Here is a 20,257-nt window from a genome sequence, read left to right as displayed (position 1 = left end):
ATTTTATATGGTTTATATGTAAACTCATTCTTGAAGCTTGGCTGCAATTTGTGAACTTTTGAAATAAGTTTAAATCTCGTTTAAAACTTTGTTCACCCCCGCCTCTCAGAGTTTTCTCACTTCCAACAAAGCCAACGTGGATGACCCAATGCCTCAACACAACTTATCATCCAAAAGACACACATGATGAAAATGTGTACTTTGCATTACAGACTTTTTCTTACATTATCTTGCTAATTATTTGCATTGAAACATGCTTTTGTCTCTCACTCTAGTGCCAATTTTAATTCTAAATTCTGTGTTACATTCCTTTGTAGTTTTTACTCAACCTAGATGATGCATGCTAACCAAAGATAAGGCATGTGAAATGTTTGTGTAAATGCCTTAACAAAATGTAATCTCATGACTTGCCGCTCTCTCTCTTTCTCTATATCCACATGTAAAGCGGAAAATCGCGATCGAACCCTAGTTGTTCTCCCCTCTTCCAACTCTGAGGAGAGAGAAGGGAGGTTCGCTTAGGATTCGATGGTTTTCACTTAGGGGAGAGACTTTACATTCAAAAGAGGGGTTGAAACCCACAAGATCCAATCCCACGCAATGCAAGATTGGATGCTAAATGTGTTTCAAGGGTTAAGACAGCAAGGCTACCCTCTTTTGTAAAGAATGTTGATAGAAGAATTAAGCTAAGCATGCATAGAAAGTGATAAATATTCGCTTATAAACTGAGATAGGAATACAGTATGAAGCTGCGGACCTGGAATTAGCAGTAAAATGTCGATACGGCGCTGTCCTGCAAATTTGAGCAAAAGTTGTCGGGACGATGGCGCCCGGCACCACGGTCCTCCGAAAAATCCGCGAAATGAAGGGGGATCTGTTCGTCTCTGCACAAGGATTCCAAATCTTCAATTTCAGCCGCGTACCTGCAACCTACACACAGAAAAGCGAAGACGATTGGGGGGTTAGGGATTAGGGGTTTGCCTTTAGGTCAAACCCCGGTTTTGGAATTAACCAAGAAATGAGCAAGTGTTGTAAATGTAAATGACTGTAAAACAAGTACTAATACCTTGTTCTAAGGATGTTTGTATCCTTATGTGCGAAGGTATAGATGTTGTATGTTGTATGTTGTAGCATGTAGTATGTGATCTCCTCTTCAATGGTTGAATCCTTGACTTGAATGCAACACTTGGCCTTGAATGGAGACTTGAAATGATCAATTGCTTGAAGGAATGCTTGAATGCTTGAATGCTTGAATACTTGAGTATAGTTTCCACGTTTTTACATATATCCTCTTCATGCCAAATGAGAGAGAAAAATGTAGTTTATATACTTGTCATTTAGGGCTGATAGACTGATTTTCCCGACCTTAGGCCGACCAGAAAAGTTAATTTCCAAATTGCAAACAAAAAGACCCGAGACCCCTTAGGAGACTAGGCCCAAAATAGGACCCAGGGACCAGGGCACTGGGCGCTCTGGTCCCACCTCCCGGGACAGCAGGGTGCTTGAAAAATGCAGTTTTCAGTGTCGTGAGCAAGTTTCGGGGTCTCCATTCAGTTTGCGTGTTGAGTCGCCATCGTGAAGACCGAAATGCAGTCAAAATTGCAAGTGTCGCAATTTTAGGACGCTACATTTAGCCCCCACTTTAGCGGGAGTATGTATGCTCATACTTCCGGTAAAGTACAAGGAAACAACATTGAAAGGCTTTCACCACGTCAAGGAGGCAAGATACACCAAGCCCCCAGTGGACTAAGGATCTTACGACTTCGATTGACAAAGTAAAAGGGAAGATCACGAGGGAGAACCATGACTGTCAGTAGTAAGGTTCCCTCACTATGAGTCATGCAAGAAAGATATCAAAAATTTTCAAGGCAAGGCTAAATTTACCAAGAAATTTTCAAGTATCTTGAAAAGATATGAACGGGATGTATGCCCCCCTACGTTAAAGCGATCGCACACGCCTCACCGGGGGTGATTGTTTTAACGTAGTGATACACATAAGAAATGAGAAAGGAAAGGAGCACGTTATCGCAAGGATTTAGCCCCCCAGTGTGAGATAAACCCAAGGATAATAGACACAAAACACAAAGCACGAGGTGACTTCGCTTTCCTCGGGGTCAGTATGCTGTATGATAATTCATGTATATATATCATATGTATGTATGCATAATTGTTCTTCATTCCCCAATCAAGGAAGGTCACCTAGAAGAAGGGAACACATGTGTCTTTTGAGTCAACATGAGAGAGATCGAGAGGTCTCAATACTTTGCATCATCCTCAAGTAAACAACACTAAGGACAACAAATAGAAGAATGAGAATAACATATGGAAGAAGTAACGAAAGAGAGGAGGAGAGAATCTCCTATGCTAATGTAACTAGTCTAGCACGTCATCTACCCCCCGATCTTGCTGATCAATGTTTCGGGCAGGCAGGGAACATGCTAGAGGAGGAACATCCAACACAGCAGATGGAGCTATCACAAGATCCAAACAAGGGCTATGGTCATGTTCCAAGCCACATTGTTCTTGTCTAGGAGCTAGGATAAGTGCTTTAGAAAATTCATTAGATAAATGGTTATCAATATCAACAAGTTCATATTCACTATCGGAAGCAAGAGGAGTAACATTTTCATCAGGAATAACATTTTCATCTATATCATCATCAAGATTTATAAAAATAGGATCTTTAACTCGCACAAGATCAAGACCATCATGCATCTTATGTTTAGGAGATTTAGGCTCAATGTCCGGCTGAGGAGAAAATGGAATAATGCTTGTTGAAGGTGTTTTTGGAGATTGCAAAGTTTGAGCTCTAAGACGACGCTTTCGCCGGCGTTCACGTGCAGAACGATTTCGTCTAGTCTTAGTAGGAAGTGGAGAAGATTGAGGAGGAGGAATGTTCTCATCCTTAGCACTTGGGTGTTTAGGTTGTGGTCTCTTAGGCTGGATAATAGGAGAAGAAGAAGGTCTCTTCTCTCTATAAAAAGAAGGAGGAGGAACTGCTCCATATAAAGGAGGAATTTTTGGTTTAGGGAGAAGCCCAAGTCCATCATGACGAGGAGGTATAGGTCTACTCTTAGGAAGTTTATTAGGCATAGACATAGTCACATCCATAGGGATGGGTTGGGAATCTTCTTGAGGAAAGACATTAGTTTTATCTTTCAAAGGAAGAACTTCCTTCTCAAGAATGATAGGAATATCAAGTTTAGGTGTTCTAGGTTCACTTAGAGATAGGATCATATCTGTTTTCCACTTTTGATAAGATTTGAAAAGATGATCACTTCGCGGAGGAAGAGATTGGAATTGTTTAGGCCAAAAGTAATCAAGAGGAATTCTAGAAGTTCTTTCAGCTGGTTTAAAGAGACTATGATTGACAGTAACAACTTCACCATTATGGGGAAATTTCAAACACTTATGAATAGGAGAAGCAATAGCTTTCATGGAAGATAGCCAAGGATAGCCAAGCTTCACACGAAATTGTTCAGAAGATGGAATAATAGCAAAGTTCACATCAAGAGATTTGTTATGGACCTCAATAGGCAAAGTAATAGAACCAATTGTAGGAGAAGAAAATGCATCAAATAATTTCACAATCACGTCTGTTTTGTCATATATCACTTGATTCAATTGCAAAGTAAAAAGGAATTCTTCAGTAATCACATTAATCATGCACGAAGGATCAATAAGCACTTCACGGCAAGGTGTATTCTTAACTTTTGCAACTATGTATAAAGGACCATCAGGTGCCCTAATGGTTTCACTAGAATCAAATGTGATGGAAGATTATTTAGGGATTTCTTGCTGCTCTACAAAGTTAATCACATTCGGAGTCATAGACACAAGACCATCAGATGAGAGAGAGGAATCATCAGCCTCAATTGCATTAGAGGTATGAGAAGGTAATGGATCAGTAAAAATCTGAAGATTTTGGTTAGGAGGAGCTACAGATGTGTTGCCTTTATCATTCACTCCAGAAACAGAGATAGTATTGTTATCAATCAAATCTTGAATTTTACCCTTTAAAGAAAAACATTTTTCAGTATCATGCCCAGGCTGACGGTGAAATTGACAAAAAGATTTGTTATCAAAATAAGGTGAAGTAATCTTTGCAGGATCAATTTGTCTTATAGGAGGAAGAGTAAGCACATTTTGTTCCAATAACTTATTCATAATACTATGCAATGATTCATTCAAAGGAGTACACTTTCTTTCTTTCTTGAAAAATTTAGAAATAGGAGGCACACCTGATGCTGCATTCACATTGTTGTTGATGATGTTTTCATTGAATTTGATGGAATCTCTGTTCGGTTTAAACTTCCCAAATGGTTGTTGACTGCTATCACCCTTATCACTCGGAGCCATAGGATGTGATTGTTCCATTTGACTCACAGTCAGTTGATAATTGTGAAGAGTTGCACACAACTGTTGGAAAGAAGTAAACTCAGAAAACAGAAGTTTGTCTCGAATATCCTTTTGTAAATTAGAAATAAAGATTCTTTGAATATCATTGTCAGGCACTGGAAAAGAAATTTGAGCATACAAATGCTTATATCTACCAATGAAATCAGTCACTTTTTCTTTAACACCTTGTTTACAATGCATTAAATCAATCAAAGTAACTTTAGGACTTATATTGTTTTGAAATTGTTGAATGAAAGCATTTGCAAGTTGTTCGAAAGAAGTAATAGAATAAGAAGGCAACGAGCAATACCATTGTAGGGCTTTGTCTCTTAATGTTCTAGTAAACAGTTTTGCAAGCAACCTTTGGTCATAAGCAAAATCGGTACATATTGTTTGAAAAGTCTTAACATGTGTTAGAGGATCTCCTTTACCATTATAAAGTTCCAAATGCGGGATTTCAACATGTTTAGGAGGGATAGCTCGAACAATGTCAAGAGAAAGTGGGCTCGCAATGTCAAATGTGGGCACACTAAACTTAGATTGATTCATAGAGGCAATTTGTTGCTGTAAAGAAGAGACAGTTTGTGCTAGATTGTTAATGGTCGCTTCAGTCGAAGAATTCATATTGGATGTGTTAGATTGAGATGGAGGTGTTATGTTATTGAAAGAAGGTAAAGAGTAAGGTGGTGGGACTCTATGATAATTAGTCATAGGAGATGATTGGACAGGAGGAATACTACAAGGAGGGATGGAATGGTTAAATGAATTGCCCCCTTGCGTCATGTTCATTTGTGGTGATATAATAGGCACACTCATCGAAGGAATGAATGAAGAAGTCGGATTGAATGAAGGAAGAGGGTTAATTGAAGAAGAAGGGTTGCCCCCATGACTGGTGATCACAGGAGGAATGTCTTGTGTAGAAGTAGCCATTATGTTTGATGTAAAAGTAGGTATGCTAGCAATAGAAGTTGTCAAAGGAATAGAATGATTGACTTGAGTAGGAGGTTGTGTATAACCCAAATTTTCAGCACAACTCTTCATAGGCATCACATTCTTATCACTTTGAAGCATACGTTTTAGACCCTCAATTAAAGGAAGAGCTTGACTATCACCCAAATTTTCATCACAATGTGTGCAATACCACGCAAAATATCAATTCCATTCTTATCACTTTGAAGCATATTTTTAGACCCTCAATTAAAGGAAGAGCTTGACTATCAGGGTATTCTTGAGACATCCATTGTTGAAAATCGTCAAATTGGTTATCCAATTTTGAAAGTTGTTCTACAGAAACCTCATGGAGAGCTTCTTCATCATTAGGAGGATTAGAGGAATTACCCATGTCCTCGTTAAAAAGGCTATTCAAATTAGGTTCCATCTCCTCAGTAGTTAAACCTCGGAAAGACTTAATTCTACGGCTTCGTCTAACGGGAATAGTGTAAGTAGGGCTTATTGTTGTAAAACTCATGCACTAGAAAGAGAGAGAAGATTTTGAATTTAGAGGTAGCAATTTTCAGTAAAATCAGCCAATCTTCTGGATTTAAGCTGTTAAATGCAATCACAACAGTCTCCCGAAATTTCGAAAAAAATGTCCAGGACCGTGGCACCCAGAGTGCAACACGGTCCTTGCAACTTTTTTCAAAATTTGCAAGGATGAAAGGTATGATGATTTTAGAGCTAATCTGAAAAAATTGAGTGATTTTACGATCTGTAGATAGGCCAAATTAAAGTTGCAATCTCGAAATTGAACCCTACCAAGATTGTCAAAAAATGCAAAATTTGAATTTTGAAAAAGAGAGGGAAACTGAAATTTTGAATTTTATGATTTTAGAGGGAATGTCAAGAGCAATGCAAATTTTGAAATTTGAAAATTGACTCAATTTCACGCAAAATTCAATTTTGAAAGCGGAAATCAAAGTTGTTTTAATTAAGCACTTAATTTCAAAAGTCACAAATTGCAAGAATTTGAATAAAGCACTGAAATTTTTAATGAATGATAACACACTTTTCAGATTTAGGACAGTAAGAACACAATTTTGACACAAAATTTCAATTTCAATGATTTTTAAATGTTTAGAAGCCTTAATCCAAGCAATCACAAGACCAACTTTGACTGTAATTTTGAAGGTGTTATAATTGATAAAATCAGCCAAAATTCTGAATTTTAGCAGAAAAACATAGTAAGATCTCGCTCCCAAAATTTTGAAAAAAATGTCGGGGACGATGCCGCTCGGCGCCACGGTCCTCGCAACTTTTTTCCAAATTTTCAGGGATGAAAGATGTTGTGATTTTATTGCGGAATCCAAAGTTACAGCTGATTTGGAGATGTTTTGATCAGTGAAATTGTCGGACAAAGGTTGAATCAAGAGGGTTTCAAAAATTAGGGTTTTGACACTTAACCACTTAATTTTTAGAATTAAAGTACAAATATGAATTGAAAATTTGTAATAGAAGGGCAGATCTGAAACAGGCATTAACATTTAGACATTTCGCAAGTTCAATTACTAAAAAGAAAATTTAGGGTTTTTATGCAATCACCTCTAAAATTTTGCAAAAGATCAAACATGGAAATGTAATCAATTTTTTCAGATCTAAGCATGAAAAATCAGAAAGGATGTTCACGTCGGGTTCACCAAAATGTAAAGCGGAAAATCACGATCGAACCCTAGTTGTTCTCCCCTCTTCCAACTCCGAGGAGAGAGATGGGAGGTTCGCTTAGGATTCGATGGTTTTCACTTAGGGGAGAGACTTTAAATTCAAAAGAGGGGTTGAAACCCACAAGATCCAATCCCACGCAATGAAAGATTGGATGCTAAATGTGTTTCAAGGGTTAAGACAGCAAGGCTACCCTCTTTTGTAAAGAATGTTGATAGAAGAATTAAGCTAAGCATGCATAGAAAGTGATAAAGATTCGCTTATAAACTGAGATAGGAATACAGTATGAAGCTGCGGACCTGAAATTAGCAGTAAAATGTCGATACGGCGCTGTCCTGCAAATTTGAGCAAAAGTTGTCAGGACGAAGGTGCCCGGTGCCACGGTCCTCCGAAAAATCCGCGAAACGAAGGGGGATCTGTTCGTCTCTGCACAAGGATTCCAAATCTTCAATTTCAGCCGCGTACCTGCAACCTACACACAGAAAAGCAAAGATGATTGGGGGGTTAGGGATTAGGGGTTTGCCTTTAGGTCAAACCCCGGTTTTGGAATTAACCAAGAAATGAGCAAGTGCTGTAAATGTAAATGACTGTAAAACAAGTACTAATACCTTGTTCTAAGGATGTTTGTATCCTTATGTGCGAAGGTATAGATGTTGTATGTTGTATGTTGTAGCATGTAGTATGTGATCTCCTCTTCAATGGTTGAATCCTTGACTTGAATGCAACACTTAGCCTTGAATGGAGACTTGAAATGATCAATTGCTTGAAGGAATGCTTGAATGCTTGAATGCTTGAATACTTGAGTATAGTTTCCACGTTTTTACATATATCCTCTTCATGCCAAATGAGAGAGAAAAATGTAGTTTATATACTTGTCATTTAGGGCTGATAGACTGATTTTCCCGACCTTAGGCCGACCAGAAAAGTTAATTTCCAAATTGCAAACAAAAAGACCCGAGACCCCTTAGGAGACTAGGCCCAAAATAGGACCCAGGGACCAGGGCACTGGGCGCCCTGGTCCTGAAGGACCAGGGCGCTGGGCGCTCTGGTCCCACCTCCTGGGACAGTAGGGTGCAAGGAGGTTCAGGCCAGGGTGCTTGAAAAATGCAGTTTTCAGTGTCGTGAGCAAGTTTCGGGGTCTCCATTCAGGTTGCGTGTTGCGTCGCCATCGTGAAGACCGAAATGCAGTCGAAATTGCAAGTGTCGCAATTTTAGGACGCTACACCACATATATTGTAGAAATGTATGCAAAATGTAAGCATAGACAAGGCATTTGAACTAAAGAATAGTTGTTTGAGAAACATGTCCAGAATGTGTTTGTTGAAAAGGCTTTACAATGCAAACCTGTATCCTACCCACCCGTGCTCAATTTAGAGCTTCCGAATAGGGAATGGACATCCATCAAAGCACAATTGAAAAAATAACTTTTTTTTATCAGATGTTTCAATAATAAGTGTCATTATCTCCATTAGCTATGATTTGTATGAGTTTGGAATCGTTGTTATGACAAAGGCAGACAATCGGGTGTATGTAAGGTGAGACTATTTGGCTTACATCTTACTGAGTAGCGATTTCTTATGCACAGAGTGGTGGTTTGCAAGACCTGTATGCCCATCCTATCTTGCAGCGGTGCTTATTTCAAGATCGTTGGATAGTCATCAAAGCATAATTGAAAATGGATTTTTTTAGATGTTTTAATAATAAGTGCCACTCCCAATCACCACAGCCTTAAAAAAAACTCATGGATAAAATTCAATAAACAAGACTTTATGCCCAAGTTCTCTTGAATGATTTTGAAATGTCTTTTTTCTTTAGAGCTTATATGAGATTTAAAGTTCTATGTAGTATCTATCTATTTCATGACGTCATGAGGTAGTTGTGGCTCTGCTAACTTACAAAGATCTATTCAGATTGATGTACATTGAGAAAATTTGTGTTCAAATGTTAATACAAAAGTAATGTCATTCCGAGCATACTTTCAATCTTTTCAAGTCTCCTATTTTTGCTGGCAGGGACTTTAGTTGTAACATAACTCTTGTTTTTTAATAAAATGTAATGGTTTTTTTCCTCATAAATTATATGACGTACCATCAAATGTTTGGAGGGTAAGGCATTAAGTGTGATGTTTAATTTTTTCAACTTTTACCAATGAGACTTCAATTTTTTCTTTATTTTTAAAGATCATATAATTGTTATTAATTAATTCTTTATGCAAGGTTATAATTGTATTAATAAAATATAATGATAATATACAAAGTAATTTATGTTTTTGATATTAAAAGAAGCAAAACAAGGGTACTAATCTCTTACACTAACAATCTATTGGTAGCATTAACAACTAACATGACACTAACATACAACATATCAAAAACAACATAGAGTCTTAACGAGATAGTAAAAACAATATTAAAAGTCTTAACATCATAAACCAAAAGGCGTAGAAAGCTAAAGTCAACCAACCAATGGCTATTTGAGCACATGGTTCCAATCATCAGCGAGGAACTTAAATAGTTCCTTGTAGTTCCCTTCATTGTCAGCATCTCTCCATGAGACTTTTTTTTGCATCAAACATAGTGAAATGGCCAAGTTGTGCATTAGCCTCAGACTGAACTTGGAGACATTGATCATTTTTTGCTCTATCTCCATCACCTTCTTCATTAGGGCCTCTAATTCCCCCATCATAGTCCTGCAATTGGCACAGTTGCATGCACTCTCCCCTTGATGGTTGTCCACTTCCTCCAGCAAGGCATCCTATGTTAGGTCCAAGGGTTCATTTTAACTTTTGTGGTTAGAGTTGTCATTGATTGCTTTGTCTGAACTCTCTACCACATGGCATCCTCCACATTCTCTTCATCCTTAACAACATCCTCATTGTTAGATGCTTCCTTCTCCGATTGCTCCTCATAATCAACTAGTTTTTTGCCCTCAATTTTGTTCACCATATGATCGAGCAATCTATTAGAGCATTTGCGATTAGTGCTTCCACTCTTACTGTCATATTCAACAATCTCATCCTTCTCATCACTAACCACCTCCTGAATGGTAATCTTGTGGTTTTTTGCTAGGGGGGAGGGTCTTTGGGATTTCCATTTCTTATCCACCTCAGAGGTGGTAGTTTGGCGATTATCTTTAGACACCATACTAAGGGTAGGGGTAGAAAGAGAGCCAAGGCAAGAAAGGGTTTTAACTGCAAAATGGATTTGCAAGTGTTTCTTTTTGCTAGTCCCCAAGTAATCAAGTATAGCAGCCTCAGGGAGTGAGTCAGAGGATGGGGCTTCAAGGACTTTAGGGGCTTTTGTAACCATTAGTTGTCTAAGCAGGCATGAGGCCAAATGGAAGTGGTATAGGCAAAAAATTAGGCCTTGGTGGAGGGGTATAGGTTTCTAGCCTTAATTTTTGGCCAATTCAAGAGAATCATGAACCAAAAAGTTTTAGAGACATTAACAGAAAAACTAAAGAGAGAGAAAACCATGGTTACAAAAATGATCAAGCAAAGAAAAATGGTAACAGTAATACACTATGAATCTTCCTTCTAAAGTAGTCTCTAGAAAACTTCATTAGCATAAGACAAACCTCGCTCCATGGGTCCAACAATTTGGCACGAGAAAATCCACCATGTAGCCTGACCGATTCCTCGTCATCCTGATGAATTGGGCTAAGCTTTCACTATCCATAACCCAACTTTGCTTCTTCCATTTTCTTCCTCTAGTGGAGAGACTTGTAGCTTTCCCAATTACTTCCTCACTAATCTCAAACGATGCACCTCCCACAGTAACCCTACTATCAACTCGAGACTTGGCAAATTTTATAGGTAGGTTTTCATTGTAAGTTGTAACCATTTGTACATTCAATAAACTGGGTCATCCTTCCTCCCTACAGATATGCCAAATTGTGGAGTTACCTTTGAACTCAATGTAAGTGTTGGGATACAGAATGCTGGAAATTTTTTTGGAACCCACAACTTATACCAAAGATTAATTTCTTCTGGTAGACTCTCATGCATGGAAAAACGCTGACTCAGGATAACTTAAGGAGGAGGGGCTACCAATTTCCTAATAGGTTTATCCTCTGTAAATTCGAGGAGGAAACTATCAACCATCTTTTTATTCACTGCCCCTTCATTAGACACTTGTGGACCATTGTCCTTGAAAAATGTGGCCTCCAATGGGTTTTCCAAGGGGACATCCACTAGTTTGTGGCTGAATGGTCATCACCTTCTCACCACCCCCTAGTTATACAGCTGTGGAAACAAATTCCTCCTCATATTTGTTAGTGTTTGGAAAGAAAGAAATAATAGAATCTTCAGAGATGCTGAAAGTTCCCCAAACAATGTTTTTAATAGCTTCTTCAAGATGATCATGGACAATATCTCGGTGACTAGATGGAAAACCCCCTCCAATCCCCCTAACCCAACTGACTAGAGGATTGCTAAATAATGGAAAATCCCCCAAGAGTTTAAAATTTTCAACAACACTAAAAAGATCAACAGGAAAATGACCAAATGGAAAGCCCCAAGTCCCTCATGGCACAAATTAAACTTTGATGGGGCAGTCCACAATACTTGGCAAGTTGGAGGTGGTGTTATAAGAGACCATCAGGGAAATCTTAATCGCCGCCTACACTAGAAGCTTGAGAAACCATACTGTTAACCAAGCTAAGGGAATGGCCCTTATTATGGGGAATGAAATTCACCATTTCTATAGGTATCAGACAACTTGAAATTAAAGGTGATTCTAAATTTATTATGGAGGCTGTCAGTGAAAGAAGTGTTGTGGGGTGGAAAGTAGAAGTTATATTGAGGGATGTTAGAATGCTCTTAGCTAACCTTGATAGTTTCACTCTCTGCCATATTTACAGAGAAGGAAATGTTGTTGCTGACTCCATGGCTTCTTTCAGCATACTGCAAGATGGCTTGCAATGTTGGAGGAATGTTCATCCGCTGCCAATGGATACCAAGGAAATCCTTGAGATGGAAAGGTTAAGTGCTAATAATGTTTAATCTCCCTCTATTCTGTTTCTTATTCATTTGTAATCTGATGATGATTATAAATTTTCAAATTTTGAACTCGAAGTCAGAGCCCAACAATTGTTGGATGGACATCCCACATGGCAACATATGGCCTAGTCATCATTCCCAAAATAACCCAAGGAGGCTAGAAAATGATTTTATTTCCTTGCGGAGTACCGATATTAGGAAAGGTAATATTTTTTTAATCATTCGGATGGACAACATTGGTGTTGATGAAGGCAGTAGCCTATCTCACCTAATCAATATTGGGCAGATTAAAGGCTCACACGAGTGGAATAGATATCGGGCTTGGTGGGTTTTTTTAAACACGCCTTACAATAATTACAACGATTATTGCACTGCCTTATTACAGAGTTTGGTGGGTCTATTTTTGGACTCTTCTTTTGCTCTTGAGTGGCTCTGCAATTCTAATTCCATGTTTCTCATTGCTACTGTTAAGTTGGAGGAAGTGGGTATGGGGGATGACAGATTGAGACTTAAGCCAGATAAGATGGATGAATTCAAAGACAAGTCGACCCTATAGCTTGTGTGCACTTAAGGAAGGATAGATAAATTCATGGAGAATATGAAGAGAAACGATGAGAGATTGTCTAAATAATTTGTGGCTTCCTAGGTTGATGGAAGGATCATTGTGGGTGGCATTTCGTTTGAAGTGAATGAGGAGGTTATAGCATAGGCTACGATCCTTTTTGTGGAGGGCTGAAAATGGAAAAAGTACAGTCGTATCTCGGACATCACTAGCCTAAATCAATTCTTTCGCAATGGTGAGAATCCTATGAAGCGGACCGGTGGATTCAATCGTGAGGATCTTCCGCCATCATGGGATGAGATGTGCTACATCATCATGAAATATTTCACCCTTGAAGGGCGGTATGAGGTTTTCTACTACTACCATCTTCCATTTCTCAACCATCTTAGAAATAGGGATCTGATTTCTATTCTATTCTTTTTACTGTATTCTATGGCTGCTAATGTCAAAGATGTTGCTAAATCGAAGAAAAAAAGTAAGGATTATACTATTCTCCATCAAGATCTCATCATTTGCTTGTATAATTTCCACCTGGCTCTTTGCCCTCCCTGCAAGATCTCTATTCAAAATGTGCATGAAAGTCAGTCTCCGCCCTTGGCCATTGTTAATCCTAATAAAAACCTTATGCTTGAATTTGGCCCCTCCAATGCCTACCCTCAATAGGTCTCTACTCTCAATAAGAAAAGAAAAAAACGTGCCTACCCCTCGGAGGACTCTAAACCCTTTGAGCCCAAGAAGGTAAAGATTCAACAAATTGACTCTGATGTGGAGATCACTTATGAAGCTAACACCCCCCATCGCTCTATGAGATTAGTGTCCAAAACCCCTAAAAAACATAAATCCCTGAAGGACCCCTCCTCATCCCATGACACGGGTGATTATGAGAATACGGGAGATGATATCAACACCCTTGTCAAAGAAGCCCCGTCCCAATCCACCTCTGCCCCCCTACCTAAAAGATCTACCCATGTCTTTGAAATCCCCAACACCTCTGTGAACCTGACTATTGACCCCAATTATTCGTCCCCTACCCTTATGATTGAGAAAATGGTTATTATGGAGGAAGCTAGCAACATCAAGGAGGAAGAAAATGGTAAGCTGCTGGAAATGGAAAAGAAAGTGGACGCCCTGAAAGAGAAAATTTAGGAATTTGTCAACAGAGCCGAGATCACTAAAAAAAGGCTTCAGGAGGTCACCAGGTTTGCATTGAAGGTCATTCACAACTCTGCGACCACCCTTTGTCTATTGCAGGAGAACACCCATAAAGGAAAATGGAAGGAGGAAGAGGACTACAAAGACCTCTTTAAATTTCTTACCAAAGAATGGGCTAGGATGCTTCTGCCCAAGCTCAGTCATGACAAAAAGAAATAAGGATGCTTGTTGCATGGTGTTTTTTGATTTTTTGGATGGCCATTGTGGCCTTAGTTTTTTTAGTTATGATTATAGTTATACTCTTTGCTGGTTCATCTCTGACTCGGTTATCTTTAGGTCTACATGGCATATCTTACAGTTTATTATGACTCTGATAAACTCTGTTAATATGGCTAGCATTTTTAAGGTTTTTGATAGAGAAAAAATTTAGGAGGCTGATTTGCTATCTATGTTGTTATTCTGCTAACAATTGTTTTTCTGCTATTACTGTGCTTGTAATTGGGCCAGTCCCCTAGTTTTGGCTGCTTTTAGTATAAAAAACATTATTACCAATTTTAAACACATTCATTAAATAAACTCTTTTGAATAGATAAATTATCTCTCTACTTAGTCTAATAACCTAGAATCCCTTAGAGAAATTGTAATATTATTCTTAGAGGGAACAAGTAATAAAAACACTATTTAAATTTCTTAAAAACATTGAATCTAATTTATAACTCACAAAACAAATTAATAAACCCTAAACATTAGGGAAAATAAAATAGGTTGAGCAATAGGAGAAGAAAATAATTGAATAAATAAGCCAATTGCACAAGAAAATTATAGAGATCACGGATTCAAAAGAAAATGCAAGGAGAAATATAGATAAAAGGTCAACAAATAGTGCAATTGCAAGAGGAGTTCAAATGAGGTTTTCAAGCACATGATATATTACTAATGGTGAAGGATCTTTATGTTTCTTATTGGAGAATGATAAAAAGAAAATTTGGAGCTCAAGATACCAATAACATTCATTTCATATGCCCAGGTTCTAAATTCTTGGTGTAAAAGTATGGTAGAGAAATCTCTATTAGTGATATCACCAAAAGTTTTCCCAACCCAAGCGTTGGTTGCAAAGTTGTATAATGCTTTAGATGAGGTAATTCTCTATGTAAGAGTTGATTATAGAAGGGATATTATCGTAAGAGTTAATGAACTCCTAAGATAAAATAAGGTTTCTCTTAACTATATAACTCAAATAGCCACTTTAGAGAAAACTATTAAAGAAATGAAGGAAAAAATGAAGAAATGGTCCAACTAGGACTCCCCTCACCATTTCTTGATAATAACATTATGCTATAGAGGAAGAAACTAAGGAAATGGTTGCAAATAAATAGAAGAACCATACATTCTTTTATGTCTAGGGCCAATCACCAAGTATCATAGAGGTTTGAATAGTTATGTTAGCGTGTTTAGAGTACTAGATGTAGGATATCATTCAAATTCTATAAAATATCTCTCTAAAAGAGAATAGATCTTGACAAATATTTTAAGGCTTTGAATGAGGACCTTAATCTTCTTAAAATGAATGGGTAGCTTTGTAAGATTCCCTACAAAACCTTTGAGCCTTCAAGTTTCCTCTATAAAAATTTTGAATTTTTGTTTGGTAAAAAAATTGATTATGTATTCTTCTTTACAAGAAAAGGACCCCTTATGATTTCCAAGAATTGTAGATATTCAGTCTACATTTTTAAATTTGATTCATTTGATAGTTCACAACTTTAAGTTGTTTAAACAAGGTGTAGTCTATCAATTTTGAGAAGTGGGGATACCACGTGTCAATATTTTGCAACATTTTAACCTTGTTAGTTGTGATAGGTTTTAATATTGTGCCATTGGCTAGAGGATCTAGGTATATAATTGGTGGGGCACATGGTTCTTTTGAAATCTACCAATAGGAAATGATAAAAGAGATCCATGTGTAAATTGTTAGACATATGTTGTCATTGATGTCAAAGGAGTGTCAAAGATGTGACAAAGGAGTCAACAAATTGTGAAGAACTCATATGAGGTCAAAGAAGCATGTAATTGTATAGCCACAACTATCATAATTGTATTGTGTCAAGTTGTGAGATTAGCTATAGTATTATTGTAATATCATCTTGTATCATTTCCTAGCATTGAAGGTGATCCAAAAGTATTTGTAGTATGTTTCTAAGTTCAGTTCCTCAAACATTATGTTTACACTTGTAGTTTGTTATGCTCTGCATTCAACCTATCTTGAGTGCTATGACCTATGGTTTTGAATGAGAGTATTTGTACACTTATTCTATCATATTCTAGAGTTTCTAGAGTTGATCTTTTGTGGATAGAGTGTTTGAAATGACAAAGTGGTCACTATGCTAGTTGGTCAACTAGGTTGTTGTTCTAGTTTGATGTGCTAAAGGTTTGCAATGTGTGCTCACCAAAGATAGCACATGGATGATCATTAGGAATAGATAAGGCTACTTTGGGTAACACATAACGTGTTCTTTCTTCCAAAGTAACATAGGACTTTCAGACCTGGCCTATTACATGTTTGGTGGTGATTTATGCTCATGCTCGACTTGCAAATTCAGTAATCTTTACTTTGGCTGACATATGAATGCAATTATAATTTAACACACACACACACACATATATATATATAGTTGATTTGGATCCATTCCTAGTCATGAATGTGTGTGTGTAAATGTAATTATCTGATTTGTATTATTGATATGTGATTATGAGGGTGATGCTATGCGAGTTGCATTCCAATCATTTTGCAGTTTCATCATAAGATCATATGTTGTGTGTGAGAGTTCTCTAAAGGTTGATCAAACCAAGAGCAAATGTTGTATTTAGTTTGAAGGTCCATAATTCACATCCTTCAAATTTTGGTGGGATTGGTGCCTCGCTTGCTAAGAAGGTTCTTAGATCTTAGAAAATGGGATTGGTGTCTCCCGTAGGTTAGTTCCTGCAAATGTAGTTTAGGATTGGTGTCTATGATAGGTTGGTGTCTACTTCATATTTTAAGTGATCTACTATTTTGTGAGGATTCATTCAGGTGATAGATCCAAACATCTATTCTCATCATGGTTTTTCCCATTGTGAGTTTCCATGTAAATTTGGTGTTCAATGTGTGAATGTGTGTTTGTGTGTTGATTAATTTCTTTATCATTAAGAAAATTAGTAAATTCTTCTTTCATGATTTGGGATTCATATTTTAAGAAATTGTTAATGACAATTGATGTATAATTTAGTTGCAATTGGTATATTTTGATTCACCCCCTTTCTTAATATACTGTGTGCCCTTCAATCATGGTGTAACAAAATTAAATGCAAAGATTGGCACATTCAAAATGTTGCACAATTGGTGAAAAGGTGAAGCCATCACACATAGGTCTAGCCAAAAGATAAAGAGGAAAATATAAGGATCCTTTATGGGATAGGTGTCATATTCGCATACCTTTGTGAAAATGGTAAAGCCCTAAAAGGTACAATTTGTTGCATTAGTTTTTAGTTACTGTAGTCACATAAATCTGTCCACTTAATTAAATGAATATTTGCTATTTATTTGATTATTTAACCATCAGTCATTAGTTAATTAAATTAATATTTAATTAATTCATCTTCAACTTGTGCTTCTATTAACTAAATAAATTATTCAATTTATTTAAATTAATTCATTAAGCCACACTCAAAATCAATTAAATAAATAAAGCACATATTTATTTAATTTAACCCCTTTTCTTATTTTAAATAAATAATAAAACACTTATTTAAATCCCTAAACTACCCCCCACTTGCATTCTCCTACAAATGCAAGTTGCACCCATTTTGTTGAAATAAAGTAATTTTATTTTAATTAAAATCCCATTTTCCCTCACCCATCAAACCCACTTGCATCCTAAACCCATTCTAGATTTTTCTAAACCATTCCTAATTAGCCTAAACCCATGCCCTAATTATTGTCACATTCCTAAGCAACTTGAAGTCACTTCTCAAAGACTCAAAGTCTTTGAAAATCATTTAATGCTTTACATATCCAACAAGCGAACCCCTAAAGTCTTCCAAACCATTAATGGTTCTTACATAACCATTTATGGCTCTTACATGACCATTAATGGTTAACTCAACTCATCTACATGATTAGAGACTTTCCCTCTAAACTCAACCTCCATTTAACTCACGGGTCTCTTCAAGCATTCATTGCTTTGACCATGGTTATCCCCACTAACTCTTGCACAAGAGTTTATCCATTGGATAAAGGCATTATTCATTGGATAATGGTTTTATTCATTCAACTCAAGGCCAACCTTCCCTCCCAAGATAATCTTCATGTCATTTAAAACATTCAATGCTTCTTCCCTCTCCTCTCAATCCATCTCATGTTGACATTTGCCATCTTGGGATTGGGTTGAAATCCCTCACATGGATCACAAACCCATCAATCCTGACCCTTGTTGAGATTACTCAATCTCAACCATCCATTTCTCTATTTTCCCTATAAATAGAGCCCATTCCTTCATAATCTAGATCCAGAAATCTTTTATGCATCTAATCTATAGTGAAATTTAAGAGATCATTTTAGGAGCCATCTAATTTACATTGTTATTTTAGTTAAAATCAATATAGGTTAATTAGGCGCTTTCTCATATTTAGCTTGCATTTGCATAATTATAATCTTTATTTTCATAATCTTTAATCTCCATAAGACTTCCATAGTAGTGCAAAGCTAAGAGCTACACTCATGTGGAACTTGGAGAGGAGAGGAATAAGGGAGAAGCACCTATGAACATGTGGGCAAGCATTTGGAGGGGTCTTGTGTCTTTCTTTTGTTTTTGCATGCTTTCCATTAAATTTTTCATATCTCTCTTGATATGCTTGCTTAGGATTGTATTTCATTTATGATACTAACACTAACGTTTGATTCTTGAGTTTTGTGTTTGTTGGTGTTTCCTAACAATCCTTTTTGCAGAGCATCAGTTACAATTTAGCAAGCTAGTGGATCTAATTTCTCAGTAAAAAAGAGCTAAATAAAAGAGACACATTGTTACAAGTGTGGTTACCATTGCACTAAAAGATCGACCTGTTCATGCCTGATACAACCACTAGACTTATAGAATCCATAGGAAACAGTTAAACCATGTCACAAACTCGAGCATTGCGCTACACAACACAAGGAGACCAAGGTTGCACAACTTGTAACAACCCCACCAACGCAAGCTAGGAGTTTGAACCTGTGACCAAGCTCTGATACCACTTGTTACAAGTGCAATTACCGTTGCACCAAAAGATCGACCTGTTAATACCCGATACAATCAATAGACTTATAGAATCCACAGGAGGCAGTTAAGCCATGCCACAAACCCAAGCATTGTGCTGCACAACACAAAGAGACCAAGGGCACAAACCTTGCAACACACATAGAAACATACAATATAGTATTTGAGGTAAAAAGTTGATACTTTTCCTTGATGTCCTATTGCCTATTGATGATGAATCATTGAAAAAGTGGGTCCAGTTTTAGTTAAAATATAAAGGTTTATGAGAGACATATCGTACACTTGTACTACATTTGAAACTAAATGACCTGACACATTTTATTAGTGTGCTACTAGTCATTTACTACCAAGTTGGAATAGTAGGTCCCATTTTCACTAAAGAGATGTCAAAGACTCTTGAATCTCAATTATCAGAGAACAACATCCAATGGCTTGAGCATTAAATGAAAAGAAGAAAAAGTGATGTCATTGGTTGAGAATTGAATGATTTGACAAGTTCTTGAGGTTTCATGTATGAAACAAGGGCCATCCTTGGAGATACAACAATCAATTCATAATCTTTAGCACACATGACCAACATAGGTTTAATGTCTCATCTCATGCAAAATGAGAATCTTATGCATCTAAGAAACTTATAATTCCCTATTTTGATATGTAGTTAACTAAAAGTTTTAGAACAAATGGAAACTCTTGCCTATATTGTAACTATTGTAATTCCAAGTAGGTTATGATCAAATTGTATAAAAGGAGATGTATGAAATTAAGAAGCATCTTTTGGAGGAGGGGAAAATGAATAGGCATCCTAGGCCTAAGTGGGTGCTTCTCAAGATCTTATTGAAATTTTCATAACAGTGCAGATTGCACCTTTGATATTTTGTTCTCAATTCAACAAAGAAGAGAATATGAGATTTTGTGCCTCTATATATGTCTTGAAGTTGTTCCTCTCTATTACAAATAATTTACCTTTATTTAGTTGTTCTAGTGAATAATGTTTATGAATGATTTAAAATCATGCATACATATGATCTTTGATGTTAGGAATGAATGTTATTCTCAAATAAAAAATGTTATGTCATTTTATTATTAGTGTGAGAACTTCATTTGGTATATCGCCTTAGAATAGTTTAAATAGAAAAACTAATTGTTTTCTTTTTTTTTCCTTTACAAATTTTAAATTCATTAAGAATCTTACAAAGATCTAGCTTCTAA

Source organism: Cryptomeria japonica, chromosome 11 (genome assembly GCF_030272615.1).
Source record: "Cryptomeria japonica chromosome 11, Sugi_1.0, whole genome shotgun sequence".
In the NCBI taxonomy this organism is placed as follows: domain Eukaryota; kingdom Viridiplantae; phylum Streptophyta; class Pinopsida; order Cupressales; family Cupressaceae; genus Cryptomeria; species Cryptomeria japonica.
Note: the sequence above shows the minus strand (reverse complement) of the source record.